Source organism: Drosophila kikkawai, unplaced genomic scaffold (genome assembly GCF_030179895.1).
Source record: "Drosophila kikkawai strain 14028-0561.14 unplaced genomic scaffold, DkikHiC1v2 scaffold_104, whole genome shotgun sequence".
In the NCBI taxonomy this organism is placed as follows: domain Eukaryota; kingdom Metazoa; phylum Arthropoda; class Insecta; order Diptera; family Drosophilidae; genus Drosophila; species Drosophila kikkawai.
Window position 1 is genome coordinate 27,371 of NW_027222432.1, and position 7,361 is coordinate 34,731.

Below are 7,361 nucleotides of genomic sequence, written 5' to 3' on the forward strand. Positions count from 1 at the left end.
GACCGTATATTTTAATCATGAACGATCAATTGGTCGTTTATTCGGATTTAATAAACGAAAATTAAGACCACATGAGAAAGAAGTTTACATCTCGGATAATCCCGTCAATATTTTAAAAATAAATTCTGTTAGATTGGAATGCAACATTATAAGCGGGTCATATGTAGGGAATAAACCAAATCATGTGCTTCATGAATTTGGAATCAATGTCCCCCCTGGATATAAAATGAACATAACACCACGAAATTTGATTTATTTGCCTGTGAACACCAGAGAAATAAGCACACTAGAAATACGGATAACTGATCAGGACGGAGATTTAGTTAATTTGCGTGGAGAAACTGTATCAATCCGTCTCCACTTACGACCGACAGAATGATTATTTACAATAAAAGGGGTACTCATCGATCCTTTGATAACATTATCAAATCTAAAGCTGAAGTGAAAGCACCATCATCTTCACATCAACGCCCGGCCCTCACATTAAAAAATAAATTGATTTTGAAATCGTTGGGATTTAATATTAAATAAAGTTTATCAACTAATATTCAAATGAATGAGATCTTTTATGTCCAGGAAAAGCCTGCTAACGATGAATCTATTATTAAAAAAGAGTTTCATTCATATTATCCATATCAGCAGAACTTCAAAGCAAATGATGAAGTACGGATCAGTTTGCAAAACCAAGATTTGTATGTCCTTCCATGTGAAAGTTTTCTCCATTTTGAAGGAACGCTTAGCAAAATTATTGACTCAAATACAGGAAAGACTAGTACAAATGGCGTTAGCGGTTTGCTCAAAAATAATTGCATGGCCTATTTTCTGGATGAAATAAGATATGAGTTGAATGGCTGTGAATTGGATAGGACGCGTTTTACTGGAATAACAACGACTATTAAGAACTTTCTCTCAGTCGGCCAACAGGAAGGAGCGGCTTATCGCAATGCGGGGTGGAGTGGCGGGGACAATATCCCTTCTGGAGGACATTTCAGTTTTTCTGTACCTTTAAAAATGTTGATGGGGTTCGCTGAAGACTATAAGAAAGTCGTCTTAAACTGTAAACATGAGCTCGTTCTGTTACTTACGAAAAACCCTGATGATATGTTTGTGAAAAATGTTGATGGAAAAATCCATAACATTGCTATAAATAGTATAAGTTGGAAGATCCCCCACATCGTTCCAAGTGACAGTGCTAAAATTAAAATGTTTAATGTAGTAAAGAGTGGAGCTAGCCTCCCACTCGCATTCCGGAGTTGGGATTGTTATATAAATCCGACATTGGTTCAGGGAACACATCATATATGGAATGTCAAGATGTCTGCAAACAGAGAACGTCCACGTTTTGCTGTTATTGCATTTACATTGAATGGAGAACTAATTACAAACAATTTGAGAAATGCAAAGGTATATCTTAATTCTGAAGTATATCCCTATGAGGATTTGAATGTTAAATATAATGAGAATCGGTTTGCTGTCTTGTATGACATGTATACAAAATTTCAAGAGAGCTATTACAATCGAGAACCCCGAGCTCTTTTATCTCCGATGGAATTCATGTCGAAGGCTCCTATTGTGGTTGTTGATCTCTCATACCAGAACGAGAGTGTCAAATCAGGAGCGACTGATATAAAAATTTCCACTGAACTAACTGTTGCGAGTGAGATAAATACAAAGGCATATTGCCTTCTCATCCATGATCGACTAGTTGAATACTCGCCACTAACTGGATTGGTTCAGCGTATCGTCTAACAATTTGGAAAGGATTACTTCATTTAAATTTTTGAATTCATTGCAAGTAGACGTACACGGATCCATCAAAATGCTAACACTAAAAAACAAAGACATCATCTCAACCAGTAATAGCATTCAACAACTTGTAATAAAAATAAATAATTTCATGAAAATGTTTAAACATCAAATTTTCCCCGAACATGAGCAATATCTGGAGGAGTCGCTCAAATATTTTTATAAAAGGATGGCTGATACACCGCTGGTTTCCAATATTCATGGGCAACATTTCACATCTTGTTGTTGGGCACATGATAATGTCGAGGATGGAGTTGATACATGTGCTTGCCATTTCTTTACTGTACGCTCACAAAAATCATTAAAAATTATGAAAATGTATGTTAATTTGGAACATCGCTTTTGATTATTATACTTGAAAAATAAAATTATATTTACAAAAAAAATAAATAAATTGATAGCATTTTTTTAATGGTGGAAATGGGATATGGGATATTTCTTTTGCAGCCTTTACTTTTCAGATTGACTGTGGATTTGAGTTTGGGTGGATGGGGTGTTTCACATTGCACAGAGTGTTGAGAAACCGTTACAAGTGCATCCTTCACCATCCCTACTTTGGTAAGCTAATTGAGCAGGTTGTTGCACGCACTTGATCTAGTGTAGGTGGGATGGGTGTGGGAAAATTTGACTGCTCTGATCCTCTTTCCAGCGGCCCTTCAGTGGGAAAACAAGTGACCTTTTTCAAGTGAGGTATCTCACAGGGAAAATCACAGTCCTGAGTCGTGGGTGGGAACATGTTTCGACTCTGGCGCCCTTGTTCACTTACCCCCCCGTCCCTTTATCAAGTGAGGATGTTGCCTGAACGTTCACGTCTGGCGCCCTTCTTCACTTACACCCCGTCCCTTTATCAAGTGAGGATCGTGGGTGAACGTACACGGGATGCACCGCCGCCGTGCGCCCTTTTTCAATTGCCTTAAGTGGGTGAACGTACACGTGTGGGTCAGGATCACTCCTGTCGGTGCAGGATCTCCCCGGTGCGCCCTTTTTCAATTGCCTCACCCTCTAAGTGAGGGGTCGTCGGTGCACGTGCATCGATCCGGGGTCGCTACCGGGATCGCTCCGTTGCATTCGCACTCGTATCCATATCCCTGTGGGAACCCCTTGAACACTTGATCTCAAGTGTCCTTTTACATGCATTGACCCTAATTTATTCCATCTTTATTACCCCCTCTTATGACAGGTTCATATCTCCCCCTAACTAAGTGCATTTTTATTATCTAAACCACTCTAATTTTGACAGCTAATCCATTAATTGCATTTTTATTACCCTTTTTACCGACATCAAAGGTCCCGAAACCAGGCTTATTTAACTACTCTTATCAGATTTTGAGAAAATGGCTCAAAAAATTTGTTCCTTCGGATATGGCTAAATCGATTCTCCTGTTAATGCTGATCAAAAATATATATGATTTATGGGGTCGGAAATGACTCCTTCAGCCAGAAAAAGTATTATTTTATATTTTGAAATCAAATTTTGGAGGACAATTCGGAAAGCTGTTCTGAATTGGGTTTTCTACGCTTAACAAATCTGCATACTACGTTTAGGGCTTTTTTTCATTTCATTTTTTCTCAATTTTTGAGAATTTTAATGATGGTACCCCTTATCAAATTTTGAGAAAATGGCTCAAAAAATTTGTTCCTTCGGATATGGCTAAATCGATTCTCCTGTTAATGCTGATCAAGAATATATATGATTTATGGGGTCGGAAATGATTCCTTCAGCCAGAAAAAGTATTATTTTATATTTTGAAATCAAATTTTGGAGGACAATTCGGAAAGCTGTTCTGAATTGGGTTTTCTACGCTTAACAAATCTGCATACTACGTTTAGGGCTTTTTTTCATTTCATTTTTTCTCAATTTTTGAGAATTTTAATGATGGTACCCCTTATCAAATTTTGAGAAAATGGCTCAAAAAATTTGTTCCTTCGGATATGGCTAAATCGATTCTCCTGTTAATGCTGATCAAGAATATATATGATTTATGGGGTCGGAAATGACTCCTTCAGCCAGAAAAAGTATTATTTTATATTTTGAAATCAAATTTTGGAGGACAATTCGGAAAGCTGTTCTGAATTGGGTTTTCTACGCTTAACAAATCTGCATACTACGTTTAGGGCTTTTTTTCATTTCATTTTTTCTCAATTTTTGAGAATTTTAATGATGGTACCCCTTATCAAATTATGAGAAAATGGCTAAAAAAATTTTTTCCTTCGGATATGGCTAAATCGATTCTCCTGTTAATGCTGATCAAGAATATATATGATTTATGGGGTCGGAAATGACTCCTTCAGCCAGAAAAAGTATTATTTTATATTTTGAAATCAAATTTTGGAGGACAATTCGGAAAGCTGTTCTGAATTGGGTTTTCTACGCTTAACAAATCTGCATACTACGTTTAGGGCTTTTTTTCATTTCATTTTTTCTCAATTTTTGAGAATTTTAATGATGGTACGTACCCCTTATCAGATTTTGAGAAAATGGCTCAAAAAATTTGTTCCTTCGGATATGGCTAAATCGATTCTCCTGTTAATGCTGATCAAGAATATATATGATTTATGGGGTCGGAAATGACTCCTTCAGCCAGAAAAAGTATTATTTTATATTTTGAAAACAAATTTTGGAGGACAATTCGGAAAGCTGTTCTGAATTGGGTTTTCTACGCTTAACAAATCTGCATACTACGTTTAGGGCTTTTTTTCATTTCATTTTTTCTCAATTTTTGAGAATTTTAATGATGGTACCTTATCAAATTTTGAGAAAATGGCTCAAAAAATTTGTTCCTTCGGATATGGCTAAATCGATTCTCCTGTTAATGCTGATCAAGAATATATATGATTTATGGGGTCGGAAATGATTCCTTCAGCCAGAAAAAGTATTATTTTATATTTTGAAATCAAATTTTGGAGGACAATTCGGAAAGCTGTTCTGAATTGGGTTTTCTACGCTTAACAAATCTGCATACTACGTTTAGGGCTTTTTTTCATTTAATTTTTTCTCAATTTTTGAGAATTCTAATGATGGTACGTACCCCTTATCAAATTTTGAGAAAATGGCTCAAAAAATTTGTTTCTTCGGATATGGCTAAATCGAGAGAAATTGAGAATTTTAATGATGGTACGTACCCCTTATCAGATTTTGAGAAAATGGCTCAAAAAATTTGTTCCTTCGGATATGGCTAAATCGATTCTCCTGTTAATGCTGATCAAGAATATATATGATTTATGGGGTCGGAAATGACTCCTTCAGCCAGAAAAAGTATTATTTTATATTTTGAAATCAAATTTTGGAGGACAATTCGGAAAGCTGTTCTGAATTGGGTTTTCTACGCTTAACAAATCTGCATACTACGTTTAGGGCTTTTTTTCATTTCATTTTTTCTCAATTTTTGAGAATTTTAATGATGGTACCTTATCAAATTTTGAGAGAATGGCTCAAAAAATTTGTTCCTTCGGATATGGCTAAATCGATTCTCCTGTTAATGCTGATCAAGAATATATATGATTTATGGGGTCGGAAATGATTCCTTCAGCCAGAAAAAGTATTATTTTATATTTTGAAATCAAATTTTGGAGGACAATTCGGAAAGCTGTTCTGAATTGGGTTTTCTACGCTTAACAAATCTGCATACTACGTTTAGGGCTTTTTTTCATTTCATTTTTTCTCAATTTTTGAGAATTTTAATGATGGTACGTACCCCTTATCAAATTTTGAGAAAATGGCTCAAAAAATTTGTTTCTTCGGATATGGCTAAATCGATTCTCCTGTTAATGCTGATCAAGAATATATATGATTTATGGGGTCGGAAATGACTCCTTCAGCCAGAAAAAGTATTATTTTATATTTTGAAATCAAATTTTGGAGGACAATTCGGAAAGCTGTTCTGAATTGGGTTTTCTACGCTTAACAAATCTGCATACTACGTTTAGGGCTTTTTTTCATTTCATTTTTTCTCAATTTTTGAGAATTTTAATGATGGTACCCCTTATCAAATTTTGAGAAAATGGCTCAAAAAATTTGTTCCTTCGGATATGGCTAAATCGATTCTCCTGTTAATGCTGATCAAGAATATATATGATTTATGGGGTCGGAAATGATTCCTTCAGCCAGAAAAAGTATTATTTTATATTTTGAAATCAAATTTTGGAGGACAATTCGGAAAGCTGTTCTGAATTGGGTTTTCTACGCTTAACAAATCTGCATACTACGTTTAGGGCTTTTTTTCATTTCATTTTTTCTCAATTTTTGAGAATTTTAATGATGGTACGTACCCCTTATCAAATTTTGAGAAAATGGCTCAAAAAATTTTTTCCTTCGGATATGGCTAAATCGATTCTCCTGTTAATGCTGATCAAGAATATATATGATTTATGGGGTCGGAAATGACTCCTTCAGCCAGAAAAAGTATTATTTTATATTTTGAAATCAAATTTTGGAGGACAATTCGGAAAGCTGTTCTGAATTGGGTTTTCTACGCTTAACAAATCTGCATACTACGTTTAGGGCTTTTTTTCATTTCATTTTTTCTCAATTTTTGAGAATTTTAATGATGGTACCCCTTATCAAATTTTGAGAAAATGGCTCAAAAAATTTGTTCCTTCGGATATGGCTAAATCGATTCTCCTGTTAATGCTGATCAAGAATATATATGATTTATGGGGTCGGAAATGACTCCTTCAGCCAGAAAAAGTATTATTTTATATTTTGAAATCAAATTTTGGAGGACAATTCGGAAAGCTGTTCTGAATTGGGTTTTCTACGCTTAACAAATCTGCATACTACGTTTAGGGCTTTTTTTCATTTCATTTTTTCTCAATTTTTGAGAATTTTAATGATGGTACCCCTTATCAAATTTTGAGAAAATGGCTCAAAAAATTTGTTCCTTCGGATATGGCTAAATCGATTCTCCTGTTAATGCTGATCAAGAATATATATGATTTATGGGGTCGGAAATGACTCCTTCAGCCAGAAAAAGTATTATTTTATATTTTGAAATCAAATTTTGGAGGACAATTCGGAAAGCTGTTCTGAATTGGGTTTTCTACGCTTAACAAATCTGCATACTACGTTTAGGGCTTTTTTTCATTTCATTTTTTCTCAATTTTTGAGAATTTTAATGATGGTACCCTTATCAAATTTTGAGAAAATGGCTCAAAAAATTTTTTCCTTCGGATATGGCTAAATCGATTCTCCTGTTAATGCTGATCAAGAATATATATGATTTATGGGGTCGGAAATGACTCCTTCAGCCAGAAAAAGTATTATTTTATATTTTGAAATCAAATTTTGGAGGACAATTCGGAAAGCTGTTCTGAATTGGGTTTTCTACGCTTAACAAATCTGCATACTACGTTTAGGGCTTTTTTTCATTTCATTTTTTCTCAATTTTTGAGAATTTTAATGATGGTACGTACCCCTTATCAGATTTTGAGAAAATGGCTCAAAAAATTTGTTCCTTCGGATATGGCTAAATCGATTCTCCTGTTAATGCTGATCAAGAATATATATGATTTATGGGGTCGGAAATGACTCCTTCAGCCAGAAAAAGTATTATTTT

The 7,361-nt window shown here is 34.8% G+C and overlaps 1 long non-coding RNA gene across 1 annotated transcript; it reads right to left on the reverse strand.

Annotated features, from left to right (window-relative positions):
* Positions 1-384: 384 nt before the first annotated feature.
* LOC138929292 (uncharacterized) lies at positions 385-1,427 on the reverse strand. The gene is made up of 3 exons (XR_011445706.1): positions 1,086-1,427; positions 879-1,034; positions 385-822 (listed from the first exon to the last, which is right to left on the reverse strand). It is a non-coding gene; the product is annotated as an uncharacterized lncRNA (long non-coding RNA).
* Between the last annotated feature and the right edge of the window lie 5,934 nt (positions 1,428-7,361).